We start from the raw sequence: 15,932 nt of genomic DNA, 5'->3' as shown, positions 1-15,932 counted from the left end.
ATGTTTCAGTGTGATTCTCCCATATCATTCCACTCTTGCCCTCTCCCACAGAGTCCAAAAGACTGTTCAGTACATCTGTATCTCTTTTGCTGTCTCGCATACAGGGTTATCGTTACCATCTTTCTAAATTCCATATATATGCGTTAGTATACTGTATTGGTGATTTTCTTTCCGCCTTACTTCACTCTGCATAATAGGCTCCAGTTTCATCCACCTCATTAGAACTGATTCAAATGTATTCTTTTTAATGGCTGAGTAATATTCCATTGCATATATGTACCACAGCTTTCTTAACCATTCATCTGCTGATGGACATCTAGGTTGCTTCCGTGTCCTGGCTATTATCAACAGTGCTGTGATGAACATTGGGGTACACATGTCTCTTTCAGTTCTGGTTTCCTCGGTGTGTATGCCCAGCAGTGGGCTTGCTGGGTCATATGGCAGTTCTATTTCCAGTTTTTTAAGGAATCTCCACACTGTTCTCGGAGAAGGCAATAGGAACCCACTCCAGTACTCTTGCCTGGAAAATCCCATGGACAGAGGAGCCTGGTAGGCTGCAGTCCATGGGGTCGCAAAAAGTTGGGACATGACTGAGCAACTTCACTTTCACTTTTCACTTTCATGCCTTGGAGAAGGAAATGGAGACCCACTCCAGTGTTCTTGCCTGGAGAATCCCAGGGATGGTGGAGCCTGGTGGGCTGCCATCTAAGGGGTTGCACAGAGTCGGACACGATTGAAGCAACTTAGCAGCAGCAGCAGCAGCCACACTGTTCTCCATAGTGGCTGTACTAGTTTGCACTCCCACCAACAGTGTAAGAGGGTTCCCTTTTCTCCACACGCTCTCCAGCATTTATTGCTTGTAGACTTTTGCATAGCAGTCATTCTGACTGGCATGAAATGGTACCTCATTGTGGCTTTGATTTGCATTTCTCTGATAATGAATGATGTTGAGCATCTTTTCATGTGTTTGTTAGCCAGTAATATGCTTTTCTACAGATGAGTTATTGCTGTCTGTCTTTTTCTTTTCTTGATCTGTTACTGTTGTTTACATCTACTTCTAGAAACTCTATTCTATTTTACTCATCAATTTACCTTTTTAAATTCAAGATAATATAATTTTGAAAATCATTGCTTCATAGTAACATTTTTATTTTTAAAGGAAGAATCTATCATAATCATGTTTTCCTGGAAAATTTTACTTGCTTGTTCTTCTGGAAAAATCTAACAATGGGAGCTCTTCAACTGCTGTAACCTCGCTAATATGATCAACTGAAGCCAATTTAAGTTTGTTCCACTTCCTCCTTCACAGGTGTGCACAGTTGCACAGAACACCTGGGATCATGTGGGTGAAACATACATTACATCATTCATATAGAAGCACTAGCCCCACAGACTCTATTATAGTATAACTTCTTTACCACATGCCTTTTCCTCTGGTGCCACAAAGACTACAGCTGAGTCTACATCCCTTTGGTAACCTAAAGTTTCTCTTATCTCCCAGGACACGGGCAAACTATTACCTTGGTCTCTTCCTTCCCCAGACTTAGTCATTTTCTCCCAAGTTCTCAGGCATACATAACAATCATTGCAACCTGGATCCTAACACCTGCTTGTTCTATATGCAGGCATAAGAAATCTTCAGGGCTCTCTCAAATCTCAGATATTTGAATAGTTTCATTTTTAGCATGAGTCTCACAGGCGAGAGAATGTTAGGTATTGGTCTTCTTTTTTAACTTTGTTTAAAGCCTATTTTTAATAAGAAGAATTCAGTCATTTCACATCAGACATTACAGTGAAACAAGAGTGTATGCTGCTATACTCTGAAAGTTGATTGTTTTTGTTCTAGTTATTTGCTTTTTTAAAAATAAATGGGTACTATAGAGGGTTTTCAACTTTATTTGCTTTTGAAGTAGATAAGAAAATAACTTTTCTTGGTCTACATTTCCCCCTAAATTTAGCACTTTAAAAATTATTTCTGGGACTTCCCTCGTGGTCCAGTGGCTAAGACTCCGAGGTCCCAATGCAGGAGGCCCAGGTTCGATCCCTGGTCAGGGAACTAGATTCCATATGCTGCAACAAAAGATCACGTGTGCTCCAAATAAGACTTGGCACAGCCAACTAAATAAATAAAATATTATTATAATATTAAAAAAGCATTTCTGCCTTTACTTTCTTTTTTAAGTTTAAATTTTTATTTTGAGAAAAATATACATTCACATGTAAGGAAGAACACAGAGAAATTCACTGTATCCTTCACAGTTTCCCTTAATGGTAAAACCTTGCAAAACTATAATAGAATATCACCAGAATCGATGTCAGTGCAATCTACCCAATTTTTTTTTTTTTTTTGAAATTTGAACAAAATCTGTATTTTAGTCAGTAGTACTGTATTACATGTTAATTTCCTGGGTTTGTTTTTACAACATAGTATTTATTTATATTCTCAGAATTAGATTAGAAGTTTTTCAAGCCTTATTCAGGTTTTTCTATGCTTAAAAAAAAGTTAAACCACCTTTGAAAAATAGGGAAAACAGATTCTATAAGGTAGACCTCTGTGTATACAGTGATGACGTGGGGCTTGAATCCGGAGTCAACATCTCCTGTGTGGTGTTAGGCAAATCACTGAACCTCTCTGAGACCTTACAAAGTTTTCTTGATTAAATTAGAAAATGAACATTGAGTCCTTTTGAGACCTAGGAATTTGGGTACAAACATGAGTTATTGGTACCTTTTTCCAAACCAGTGACTATTTGTGATACCTGATGACTTTTAAATAGTTCAACTGTTTACACTTTATTATTTGTACTTTATTATTTTGATAGTATATTATTTATCAGCTGATTTTTTAAATCAGCATATTACCATAGACTTTCTGAGGCTCTCTCAGAAATATTTGTATTTTTCAGCTATGGGGCCATCCAAAAGTGATTTTTAACTTATCAACTTATAATGTTCTTGCCCTTTTTGCAACTGCCTTAGGTAGCTTGAGTATTCTTATCTAGGAAATCCTATGGACAGAGGAGCCTGGTGGGTCCATGGGGAACCTAGTCCATGGGGTCACACAGAGTCTGACATGTCTGACTCAACTTAGCACACACACTCGCAGAGCAGAGAGTTTGTTTGCTGAGGAAAAAAAATATAGAAAGACAAGACCTGAAAGGCAAACAGAAAGAAAGTCTAAATTTTTATTTCTTGCCATCCTTCTGTTTCATGAGTCATCCTATATCCTTATTTTTTAACTCCCCTTTTATTATTCAAATGATCTTGATTTGCTTTCTGATCTTTGCAACAGAGAACTCAACTAACCAACACTACAGCATATAAATTTGACTCTTTAACATTAAAAAATAATAATAACAGATTTTTGGAGGCGTTTATGCAGTACCAGCTAGTAAAGATTCTGCCTGCAACGCAGGAGACCTGGGTTCCATCCCTGGGTTGGGAAGATTCCCTGGAGAAGAAAATGGCAACTCACTCCAGTATTGCCTGGAGAATCCCATGGACAGAGGAGCCTGGCAGGCTACAGTCCATGGGGTTGAAAAAAGTTGAACAGGACTGAGTGACTAACACTTTCACTTTCACTTTAAGTGAATTAACTGTTTAATAGCCATTTAGGGGTTCTTGCCTGGAGAATCCCAGGCACGGGGGAGCCTAGTGGGCTGCCGTCTATGAGGTTGCACAGAGTCGGACTTGGCTGAATCGACTTAGCAGCAGCAGTAGGGTTCCTCTACCTTTGCCTTCATCTTAGGCATAACAGCACTTTCTTTTCATGGAACATGTACTTTATTTTCCTAATCACAAAAGAAATACTTCTTGTAATAAATTCACATAGTATGAGAACATAGAAAGTTAGGTTTTCCCTCTCCATTTGTCTTCACTCTCCAGAAGTAGCATCAAGGTTTACAGTTTCCTATGCATTCTTCATAATGTTCACAATTATATAAATATGTGGTTATGATTTTCTTTTACAATATAACTTAGTGTTTCTGGATTGCTGGGCAACATTTTTCCCACTGAAAAAATATGACATAAATATCATGCTAGTCACTCCCTATCTCCATGTATTAGTTTTTGCCCTTTCTCTCTGCCTGCTCTGTACCTCAGCAGGTTGCCCCACTCACGCTCCATCACGGCTGACTGTGTCCAACCCAAGAGGGTACCAGCAAGAGATGAGAGCCTAATGGGAAAGAAGTAAATCAGAGTATTCCTTCCCTGCTTTCCCTCGCTTCAGCTCTCTTTTCCAGTGCAGGCAGCCCCTCCATACCCACAGGTTCCTCATCCCTGTAAACAAAGAGAACCAGCTGTAAGTGACAAGAGCATCTGCAGATTTGGGTAACCTTAGGGGTCCTGAAACCAATCCCCCATGGATATGGAGGGACAAGTGTCACAGATTCCCTCATGGGCTATAGTTTCACTGAGTCGCCCTGCCTCTATGTTCCAAATTTCACCACACTCCTTTTATTATCTTTTATTTTAGTTTTTAATCAAAGTATAGTTGATTTAGGGCTTCCCTGGTGACTCAGACAGTAAAGAGTCTGCCTCCAGTGCAGGAAACCAGAGTTCAATCCCTGGGTCAGGAAGAGCCCCTCGAGGAGGGCATGGCAACCCACTCCAGTATTCTTGCCTAGAGAATCCCATGGACAGAGGAGCCTGGTGGGCTACGCTCCATGGGGTCGCAAAGCATTGGACACAACTAACACTTTCACTTTCACAGTTGTTTACAATGTGGTGCCTATCTCTGTGGTACAGCAAAGTGACTGAGTCGTACATATTAGGCATTCTTTATTTTTTTGGCTGTAACCTGTGGCATGGGGGGCGGGGTCTTAGTTCCCCAACCAGGGATGGAACCCACGCCCCCTGTATTGGCAGCTCAGAGTCTTAACCACTGGACCACCAGAGAAGTCCTCGCTGTTTATACTCTCCATTATGGTTTATCACAGGATTTTGACTATAGTTCCCTGTGCTATACAGTAGGACCTTGTTGTTTAATCTATCCTATATGCAATAGTGTGTTCGTACTCAGTCGCTCAGTCACGTCTGACTCTTTGGGACCCGATCTCTGTACAGAGATAGGCACAACATTGTAATCAACTATGAAAGTGTTAGTTGCTCAGTCATGTCCAGAGCTTTGCAATCCCATGCAGTGTAGCCCGCCAGGCTCCTCTGTCCATGGGATTCTCCAGGCAAGAATACTGGAGTGGGTTGCCATGCCCTCCTCCAGGGGATCTTCCTGACCCAGGGATCAAACCCACCTCTCCTGAGTCTCCTGAACAGCAGGCGTATTCTTTACTGCTTAGCCACCTAAGAAACCCACATGTAATAGTTTACATCTATTAATCCCAAACTCCTAGCCCTTTCCTCTCCCCCCTCCCCCTTGGCAGTCCTTAGTCCTCAGTCAGTTGCTTAGTCGCGTCCAACTCTTAGAGACCCATGGACTGTAGCCCACCAGGCTCCTCTGTCCGTGGGGTTTTTCAGGCAAGAATACTGGAGTGGGTTGCCATTTCTTCCTCCAGGGGATCTGCCTGACCCAGGGATGGAAACCTCATCTCCCGAATGCCCTGCATTGACAGGCGGATCTTTACCACTGAGCCACCTGGGAAGCCCAATATATAATAGCTTACATCTGCTAATCCCAAACTCCTAGCCCTTTCCTCCCCCACTCCCTCCCCCTTGGCAACCGCAAGTCTGTTCTCTTTGTCTGTTTCTGGGAGAATGTTCTCTCCCTTGTGCCTTAAGCCCTAGAATGTAGTAACTTTCCACTGTTGCTAGTCTGTAGGTTCGTCCTCCTCCCTTTGTTTGTTTAACACTGCCCAACCTTTGTAAGTAAACTCTTCCTTAAAAGCTCTTCACTGAACCATCTAGGGTGAGTCCTGTTTCCTTCTGGGACCCTCTCTTATACAAATGTTTTGCTAAGGTGATACATGTAGCCGTCACTCATCCTATGGACATGTCATGATTTATTTAACCTTTCCTTTATTGATGGACATTTATCACAGTTTCTTTTTTTAAAATATTTATTTACTTTTTGGCTGTGCTGGGTCTTTGTTGCTGCGCACGGGCTGTCTCTAGTTGCAGTGAGCAGGGACTACTCCTCATTGTGATACACGGGCTGCTGGTTGCAGTGGCTTCTCTTGTCGGGCTCCAGTAGTTCAGCACACAGGCTCATTAACTGTGGCATTTGGGCTTGGTTGCCCCACAGCATGTGGAATTTTCCTAGACCAGGAATTGGACCTGTGTCCCCCACAATCGCAGGTGGATTCTTATCCACTGTGCTACCAGGGAAGTCCCTGTCATATTTTCAATTGCACTGCTTACTACAAACAGTGGTGCAGTGACCATCATTGTGTGTGGGTATGTGTATATGTGTGTATACCCTTGGTGAATATGTTTGTAAGAGAGATTCCTAAAATTGGAATTACTGCAACAAAAGACATACTAACTTTATACTTGATAAATATTTTCTCTCCCTCCTGGGCAGAGAGTCAACAATTTCCTCTCCCTAGAGCATACTTATATTTAATGAGCAACAAACAAGCGATAGCTATGATGAATGAAAAAGTAAGGCTCTGGTAAAACATGCATGTTTAGATCATTAGTCCAAAAGAAATCGTGGATATTTTTAAACCTAAAAATAAAGTAAGTCTTTGTAAAGGAGTTTCTGAATCCTACAGCTATTCAGACAATGTAATCCTTCAATCAGCTTTATTTCAAGGAAAGAGAACAATTTCTGACTGTTTGAACTAATCTGACCAGAAAAAGTTCCAGTAGTCCCTAAGTGTATTAGATTAAGCACATGATTAAGAATAAAATCCAAAGAACATTCTGATGGTAAGTTTCAGAGTACATTCACATAATGCTACTTCCATTTGGAGCCCAGATAACAAGGTGTTTGCTGCTACATTCTAGGTTTAAGTTTACAAGATTTAGTATCTCAAAAGCAGACACAGATTCAAGAAGTCAAGACAGTCATTGAGCACTGTATGTAATAAGTTAAAAATAATCTAAATTTCCACCAGTCTGGAAATGGTTAAATGTCAGTGCATCCATACTATACAATTTTATGCTGCAGTTTTAAGATACACTTCCTCAGGACGGGGGTTTGGGAGAGAATGTATACATGTATATTTATATGTATGGCTGAGTCCCTCTTCTGTTTACCTGAAACTATCACAACATTATTAATCAGCTGTACCCCAATACAAAATAAAAAGTTCAAAAATACAAACATAAAACACACTTCCTTGATTATAAGCAAACTGAGCACCTTTCATGTATTTAAGGTGACTTTTGTTTTGGTTTCCAACCCCTGCCATATACTCCTGTATGGATTATCTGCTCATTATTTCCTTTGTGTATGGGCTTCCCTGGTGGCTCAGATGGTAAAGAATCTATCTACAATACAAGACACCTGGGTTTGATCCCTGGGTCAGGAAGATCCCCCGAGAAGGGAACTGCTATCCACCCCAGTATTCTTGCCTGGAGAATTCCATGGACAGAGGAGCCTGGCAGGCTACATTCCATGGGGTGGCAAAGAGTCAGACATGACTAAGTGAGCAGATACACACACATAATCCCTTAAGTAATAGCAATTCCCTAAATTAAAAGCCACAATTCAAAATTAATTTTGAAAAGAGATTTTTAAAAAGAGGTCTCTAGTTCAGCAGATGGTTTGACTGAAAGCTGACTCAGCCTGAAAGAGAAGCCACTCTGTCAGAATAAACGGACAGTGGAGTGACATAGGACATGGGGGAATAAAGGGAAGCAAACACTCGGTGGATGGGTCTTTCTCATTGCTGCTGAAGGGTGTGGTAGGCCAGGGGAAAATCCTTTAGTGAGAAGCATTCTGGAAGGTCCATACATGCTTTCTGGAGAAGAAAAAGGAAGAAGTCCCCTTGAATCCATTGACAACAAAGGTCCATGAATTAATGAATGAAGGATGTCATGGTTAGTTTTAGGGGTCAACCTGGCTAGGTTCTGGTGCCCAGTTGTTTGGTCAAACCAGTCTAAATGTTGATATGAAACTCTGTTTTAGATGTGATTTATATTTAAATTGATAGACTTTAAGTAAACCAGATGACTCTCCGTAATGTGAGTTATAGAATTGTGATTCTTACAATAGTGTTTTTGTAAACAAAGTTGATTTAAATTAAAAAAAATTTTTTTTAAGTTGTTGGTTTACTGCCCACTTCCAGAACTGTGCCTTGCAGGTAATAGGAGCTCAATAAACATCTGTTGAATGAATCTGTTAACGTAGTGAATTAGTCACATTCTCATTAAGACTCTTCTTGCATCTATTCAGTCATGATACATTATTCATTCAGAATACATCTAAATTAAATCTACTTCTTGAGTGATTGAGTTTTCTGACTTCCATACGTGATTGGGTCTGTTTCTTTTCTTAGGCTGTCCTTGTCCTCGCTGGTATCAGAGTTAAGTCGGGCTGATGAAATGAATCACATAGCTTTCCATTTCATTCTGTGCTCTGGAAAGGCTTAGAGAGCATGGGAATTATCTGTTCCTAGACTATTTGGGAGAACTCATCGTAAAACATTTAGGCTGTGTGCCTTTTTTGTAGGTATTTCTTAGACAACCATTCCGTTTCCTCTGTGGTTATTGGCCTGGTCAGGTTTTCTACTTCTTTCGGATTTGGTTTTTAAAATTTAGGTAGTCTTCAATAATTGTTCACTTTATTAAATGTATTGCTATACAGAACATAGACACGACTTAGCATGCACGCACACTCACAGCCTGCTCTGCTATCAACACCTACCAGATATAGTGGTATTACAATGGTGCACCTACATTGACACTTTGTGTAGTCACTGAGTCCTGTCCAACTGTTTTGTGATACAACGGATTATAGCTTGCCAGGCTTCTCTGTCCATGGAATTTTCCAGGCAAGAATACTGGAGTGGGTTGCCATTTCCTACTCCAGGGTATCTTCCTGACCCAGGGATTAATCCGGATGCAAGGGTCTCTTACATCTCCAACACTGGTATTTGTTGTCGTTCAGTTCAATCATAATCTAATCAGATTATTTTTTAGTAGTCTTTTATTAAGAGACTCCAAGTTAACTACTTATTTTCGTATTGATGAATATTTCTAATATGTTTCTGATTTTTTTTTTTTTTTTTTTACTTTTACTATGCTGTCCTGAATCCGCCTGCAATGGAGGAGACCTGGGTTTGATCCCTGGGTTGGGAAGGTCCCCTGGAGGAGGGTGTGGCAACTCACTCCAGTATTCTTGCCTGGAGAATCCCATGGACAGAGGAGCCTGGCAGGCTACAATCCATGGGGTCACAAAGAGTCGGACATGACCGAGCGACTAAGCACAGCACAGCACATGCTGCTGTGAACATTCTTGGCCAAGTCTTGTTGACTTACTATGCTAAGAGCTTCTTCAAAGTACATGCCTCTCAGTGGAATCCTAGGCCCTGGATTATGTGCACTAAGAACCCTTCTATTTTTTTAACTGATTTTTTAAGAACCCTTCTAGACATCACCAAATTGTTCTCTAAAGTAGATGTATCGGGACTTCCCTGGTGGTCCACTGGCTAAGATGCAGTGCTCCCAATGCAGGCAGCCAGGGTTTAATCCCTGGTCAGGAAACTAGATCCCACATGATGTAACTAAAGAGGCTACGTGTCGCAACTAAGACCTGACACAGCCAAATAAATATTTTTTAAAAAGTAGACATAATACCAATTTATATTCTTTCCAGGGGGTACATAATAGTTCCAACTATAATTCTATACTCTCACCAACAATTGGTTTCTTCACTTTTGTATTTATTTTTGCCAAACTGGCTCAAAAATTGAATCACTTGTTTTTATTTTCCTTTTTATGAATTCTAATAAAGTTCATCATCCTATGCTTTGTTATTTAGTTTTTCTTTTTTGTGAATTTTTTTTATTTTTTGCCTCTTTTTCCACAATAGGTTATTTCTATTTTATTGATTTGTAGGAGTTCTTTATAAAATCCGGATACTAATCCTTATGTTACAAATGTCTCCTTTTACATTTTAACTTGTTACAATCAATTTTTATGATGTCTTTTAATAAACAGACTTTTTTTCATTTTACTGTAGTTGAAATGATCAACTTCTTCCTTTGTAGTTTGGGTTTTGGGCTTTCTCTCACCTTAAAAGGCATAACCATAAAAAATTTTTTTTCTTCTAAAAATTGCTTTTCACTTTGGGTTCTTATCTGGAATTCATTTTGAGTATATGATCTGAGCTAGAGGTCTAATTATATATAATGAGCTATCCCAGCATCGCTGATATGAGTTCATCTTTTCCCTCTAGATCCTGCGTATCAGTTTTATGTAAGTCATTGTTTTCATAGATAGATTCTGCCTGACCAAGATACCACCTCACTCTGATCCAGCTATTGGGGAATGTAGCTTAGCACAAAAGCCAGATGAGTTTACTAATACTGAACCACAAAATTATATAACCTCAACCATCCAGGTCTAGCCGCACCATGGGGGCAGGTTTTATCACATGGATGGCATCCTATCTTGCAAGAAATAGAACTGTGCTTTCTTGAGCTGACTGGGCTCCCAAAGAGGAAGGAGAATGAAGCCGATGATGCCCTATTTATTATTCCAGAATTTACCAATCAGATTAAGTCACCCTCTCCAAAGACACAGGAGATGTCCTAAACTTCTTCCCACCTAAGATGTATTCATGCCCTAGTGTCACCGTAACAAATTACCACAAATACAGTTGCTGGAAACACAAATTTATTCTCTTAAAGCTCTAGAGGTCAAAAGTGCAAAATCCATTTCACAGAGCTAAAGTCAAGGTGTTGGTTGGGCTGGCTCCTTGTGGAGGCCCTCAGGGGAGAATCTGTATTCTTGCCTTTTTCAGCTTCTATAACCACCTCTTTTTCTTGACTCATGGCTTCTTCCTCCATCTCCAAAGCTCATTACTCCCATCTGTGCTTCTGTCATCCTATCACCTTCTCTAACTCTGAGCCCTCTTGTACCCATCTTATAAGGACCCCTGTGACTACCTTGGGACAACCAGGTAATCCAGAATAACCTCCCTACCTCAGGATCCTTAACTTAAGCACATCTAGAATGTCCTTTTTTGCTGTAGAAGGTAACATATTCATAGGGTGTGGGGGTCAGGATGTGGACATGCTTTGTTGTTATTTAGTCGCTAAGTTGTGTCTGACTCTTGTGATCCCAGGGACTGCAGTCCACCAGGCTCCTATGCCCTTGGGATTTCCCAGGCAAGGAGACTGGAGTGGGGAGCCATTTCCGACTCCAGTGGACATGTTTGGGAACCATTATTCAGTCTGTGACAGAAGTTTAATTTCCCTCTTATGCCAACTAACTTTGTTTGCTCCCAGGGACATTGGTAGGAAAGAGATTTTGCTCATGAAAAGTTCCAAAAAAGTTTCCTATTAATTAAATTAATGGTTTAGTGCCATTCAGTATCCAAGGCTAAGTTTTCATTCATTTTTCTATTACTTTTCATTATGCCTATCCATGCAGTCCATATAGCATATCAGAGGATTATCAATGAGATTAAATAACAAAATTATACTAGTCTAATAATTACATGCAAAAGGAAACTTGGAAATAATCATCAGGGAAATGCAATCAAAACCACAATGAAATATCACCTCATACCTGTTAGAACAGCTTTTACAAAAAGACAAAAAGTAACAAGCATTGGTGAGGATATAGAAGAATTCAAACCCTTATGAACTCTTGGTATGAATGTAAACTGGTACAGCCACTGTGGGAAACAGTATGGAAGTTCCTCAAGAAATTAAAAATAAAGCTAGCATATGATCTAGGAATTTCATTCAGGTATTTATCTGAAGGAAACAAAACACTAACCTGAAAAGATATATGCACTTCATGTTTACTGCAATATTATTGACAACAGCCAAGACATGGGAGCAACATAAGGGTCCACCAATGGATGAATGAATTTTTAAAATGGAAGATAAATAGACTATTAAGCTAAGTAAAATAAGCCAGACAAATACCATATGATCTCACTCACATGTAGAATTGTTTTTAATGAATTTATAGACAGAAGAGACTGGTGGTTGCCAAGGTGGGGGGTTGGGTGAAATGTGTGAAGATAGTCAAAGATACAATCTTCCAAAGATAAGTCTTAAGGGTGTGTATATGACACAGTGACTATAGTTAATAATTGTTGCTGTTTAGTTGATAGGTTGTGTCCAATTCTTTTGCATCCCCGTGGACTATAGCCTGCCAGGCTCCTCTGTCTGTGGGATTTCCCAGGCAAGAATACTGGAGTGGGTTGCCTTCTCCAGTGGATCTTCTCGACCCAGGGATCGAACCCGTGTCTCCTGCATTGTCAGGCGGATTCTTTACCACTGAGTTGCCAGAGAAACCCATAGTTAACACTTTATAGCATATTTGAAAGAGAATAGAATCTTAAATGTTTTCATCTTGAGAAAAAAAATTTTGCAACTACGTGTGGCAATGGATGTTAGCTAGACTTATTGTGGTGTTCATTTCACAATATATACAAGTATCACATCATTAGGTTGTTCACCTGAAACTAATATGTCATATTAATTATACTTCAGTAAAATAAGAACATCAAAGTTTTTCTTATAACCAAGTTTTTCATAGTCTTTCTTCTCAGAGTCATGATTTTAATAAACCAAGACCTAAAAAAAAAAAAAAAAAAAAAGAAACTTCAATACAATAACATAATGCCAATAATGTTGAGGGGGAAAAATTTTTAACATAAACCTCTTCCTTTTACTAAATTTCTAGGAAGAAATTAACATCCAAAAACTGAAATCAAAATCGTGAGATATTAAAGTTCAAAGAAAGTAAAGCTCAGTATAAAATTATCTTGCTTTTATGAGTTAAAATTCAAAGAAATTAAAGTCCAAAATTCATCCCCCCATCTTGCTGTTCTGCTCTCAGTTGGATAGGATTTCAATGCCTGAGTGGAGTCAGAGATCATCTAGCAATTTAACAATTCATTGACCAGAGACGTATTAATACCTGAATGTTTCAATATTCACTTACATAACAAACACCAGCCACAGGTGTTCGTTTCTGCAAAAATCCCCCAGTCAATAATGTGTTCAGCTGCATCTCTTTGGAATGGGGACAGTTCTTACAGGGCCTCTCAATGAGAACATAATAACAATACCAGCCGAGTCTGTGATGTACCTTTTTTCCCTAAAGATAGATTTAGCAGAACGTACAGAAGGACCCAGGTGGTGCTAGTGGTAGAGGACCCGCCTGCCAACTGCAAATGCAGGAGGTGTAAGAGATATAGGTTCGATCCCTGGGTAGGAAGACCCCCTGGAGGAGGCCATGGCAACCCACTCCAGTATTCTTGCCTGGAGAATCCCATGCACAGAGGAACCTAGTGGGCTACTGTCTAGAGGGTCACAAAGAGTCGGACACGACTGAAGCAACTTGGCACACACGCACAAAAGGACTACGGTACTAGCTCCACACCCACCCTATTCAGAAAACAAGCCACTTCCTTGTAGGTATCTCAAACAAAAGACATACCCAGAACCAGTACTCCGGATTGTCAAAGACTGTTGGAGAGATTGCAGCTTCACTGAGTTGCTGGTTGATTGATACCAAGAGTCCAGATGCTGTGGTCTGTGCATCCAAATCTATTCAGGAGAAATCTCCTAGCGACGGGTTCATTTCTGCCGTAAGCACCTTGCATGTACATATGTGGAAGCTCCACCTATGTACACGGTCTCCTCTCTCCAGCCAGGTATTCGAGGGGATGTTGTCTTGCAAAGTTTAGAAATGTGCAGGAGCAACACCTCAGTCATCAGATTTTATTGAAGCAGCTGTTCTTTCCCACTCAGATATTCAAAACCTTTTCATTTTCACAGCCTTTTTCAACTTCAGGTTGCACCACAGGGCTGAGGGGAAGGTGAAATCTGTCTAACAGAGCTCCCACAATAACCAGTGAACAGTTCTCTTCCTGCACGGCAATGGCTCTTTCCATAGCCTCTTTTCGTGGAATTCCTTAGGGGCTTCCCCAGACTCAGTGGGTAAAGAATCCCCCTGCAATGCAGGGGACACAGGAGACATGGGTTCGATCCCTGCATTGGGAAGATCCCCTGGAGGAGGGCATGACTACCCACTCCAGTATTCTTGCCTGGAGAATCCCTTGGACAGAGGAGTCTGGCAGACTACAGTCCATGGGGTCACAAAGAGTCAGACACGATGGAGTGACTACGCAGGTAAACCATTACCTGGGGAGGATTTCTCTCTCGTTTCTAAATAACTAGTTTCTAGTAGCCTTGAGGACAAAAATAGAGCGAATAATTCTTGGGCCACAGGAATTCAAACTAGATCCATCCACCCCGCCCTCTTTTGCCCTTGAAGATGGTTCAAAACAACATAAAAGCAGAATTTAAAGTAGAGCTGTTTGTTTATCTTACCTGCCTAGGCCTAGCACTAGCACATTGAAAACTAATCTCTCACTAATGCTCCGTAGTCCAGAGAGAAGCCAGCTGCCCCGCAGTTTAAAAAATGGCAAATATTTTCCCACTCCTTTAATATCTAAAAGGACAGTGTATGAAGGGACTGTTTCTTTCTCCTTATAATTGAATCCTTGCCCCAGCTGTAACTGCTTATTAAGGCCTCTTCAGCTCGCTGGCCCCTGCTAAGTTTCTCTCCTGGTTCCTGTGCCCCTGCCAAGGCCACTTACAACCTCTGAGTGCTTTTTCCAAGGTCTTTTTCCCCAGCCACAGCTCTTAAAAGCCAACTGCACCATCAGAAAAAAAAAACAACTACCTGGTCCAATGTATGCCTACACAAACTGCCAAGAGCAAAATGTCCTTGGAGAACAGACAGCCAAGGGTGAGGGGGTTGGGGGAAGGATGGAGTAGAAGGTTAGGGTTAGCAGATGTAAGCTTATATATATATATGGAATTGAATGGAAAAACAACAAGGTCCTACTGCATAGCACAGGGAACTATATTCAGTATCCTGTGATAAACCACAATGGAAAAGAATATAAATAAAGAATGTATAGGGACTTCCCTGGCAATCCAGCGGTTAAAAGACTTTGCCTTCCAATGAAGGAAGTTTGGGTTCTATCCCTCGCAGAGGAGTGAAGATCCCATATGCCTCACAGCGAAAAAGGAAAACATAAAACAGAAGCAATATTGTAACAAATTCAATACTTTAAAAATATGGCCCATATAAAAATCTTATGTACATATATATATGTATACATATTTGTTGCTGTTGTTCAGTTGCTAAGTCAGGTCTTTGGGACCCCATGGACTGCAGGACTCCAGGCTTCCCTGTCCTTCACTGTCTCCTGGAGTTTGCTCTAACTTATGTCCACTGAGTCAGTGATGCCATTCAACCATTTCATCCTCTGTCACCTGCTTCTCCTCCTCCTTTCAATCTTTCCCAGCATCAGGGTCTTTTCCAATGAGTCAGCTCTTCACATCAGGTGACCAAGGTGTGTGTGCGTAACTGAATCATTTTGCTGTAGAGAGGTAATGAAACACAGCACTGTAAATCAATGTTCAATTAAAACAAACAAACAATCACAATGTCCTGCACACACTCAAGAACGAGACCCCAGGACCAACACCAGTCTTTAGCCACTCCGGAAGCATTGATCACTCCACGTGTTTTCATTTGCTTCTCCCCAACTGTTCTTATTTCTCACATATCAGTTTTCTAGTCAGTGCCTCAAACGCGGAACACTGAAGGGGCATCCAGTAGAAAGCACCCTTCCTCCTTTTCTGAGTTCAACGCAAATTAAAAAAATGAGATAAGAGAATGGAAGAAGAAAACCAAATGACCACTTAACTCCTGATAAAGCTGGGTTGCAGGATTCGGTTTACTATGAGAGAAGAGCTTCCTGACGCCAAGTCCTAGAGCAGGATCCAGCAACTCTGATTAAAGTACACTTGTCTTGATGGGAA

At 40.6% G+C, this 15,932-nt stretch overlaps 1 long non-coding RNA gene across 1 annotated transcript in view; it reads right to left on the bottom strand.

Moving 5' to 3' along the window:
* Positions 1-12,009: 12,009 nt before the first annotated feature.
* Positions 12,010-15,932, bottom strand: part of LOC120858868 — a 30,564-nt gene continuing 26,641 nt past the window's right edge. The window contains exons 2-3 of the long non-coding RNA XR_005719961.1: positions 12,574-12,662; positions 12,010-12,362 (exon numbers count right to left, since the gene is read on the bottom strand). This is a non-coding gene — a long non-coding RNA (uncharacterized LOC120858868). The remainder of the gene's footprint in view (positions 12,363-12,573; positions 12,663-15,932) is intronic.

The sequence above is a fragment of the Oryx dammah genome, unplaced genomic scaffold (assembly GCF_014754425.2).
Source record: "Oryx dammah isolate SB20612 unplaced genomic scaffold, SCBI_Odam_1.1 HiC_scaffold_29, whole genome shotgun sequence".
Lineage (NCBI taxonomy): Eukaryota > Metazoa > Chordata > Mammalia > Artiodactyla > Bovidae > Oryx > Oryx dammah.
This window is presented reverse-complemented; position numbering and strand designations above follow the sequence as displayed.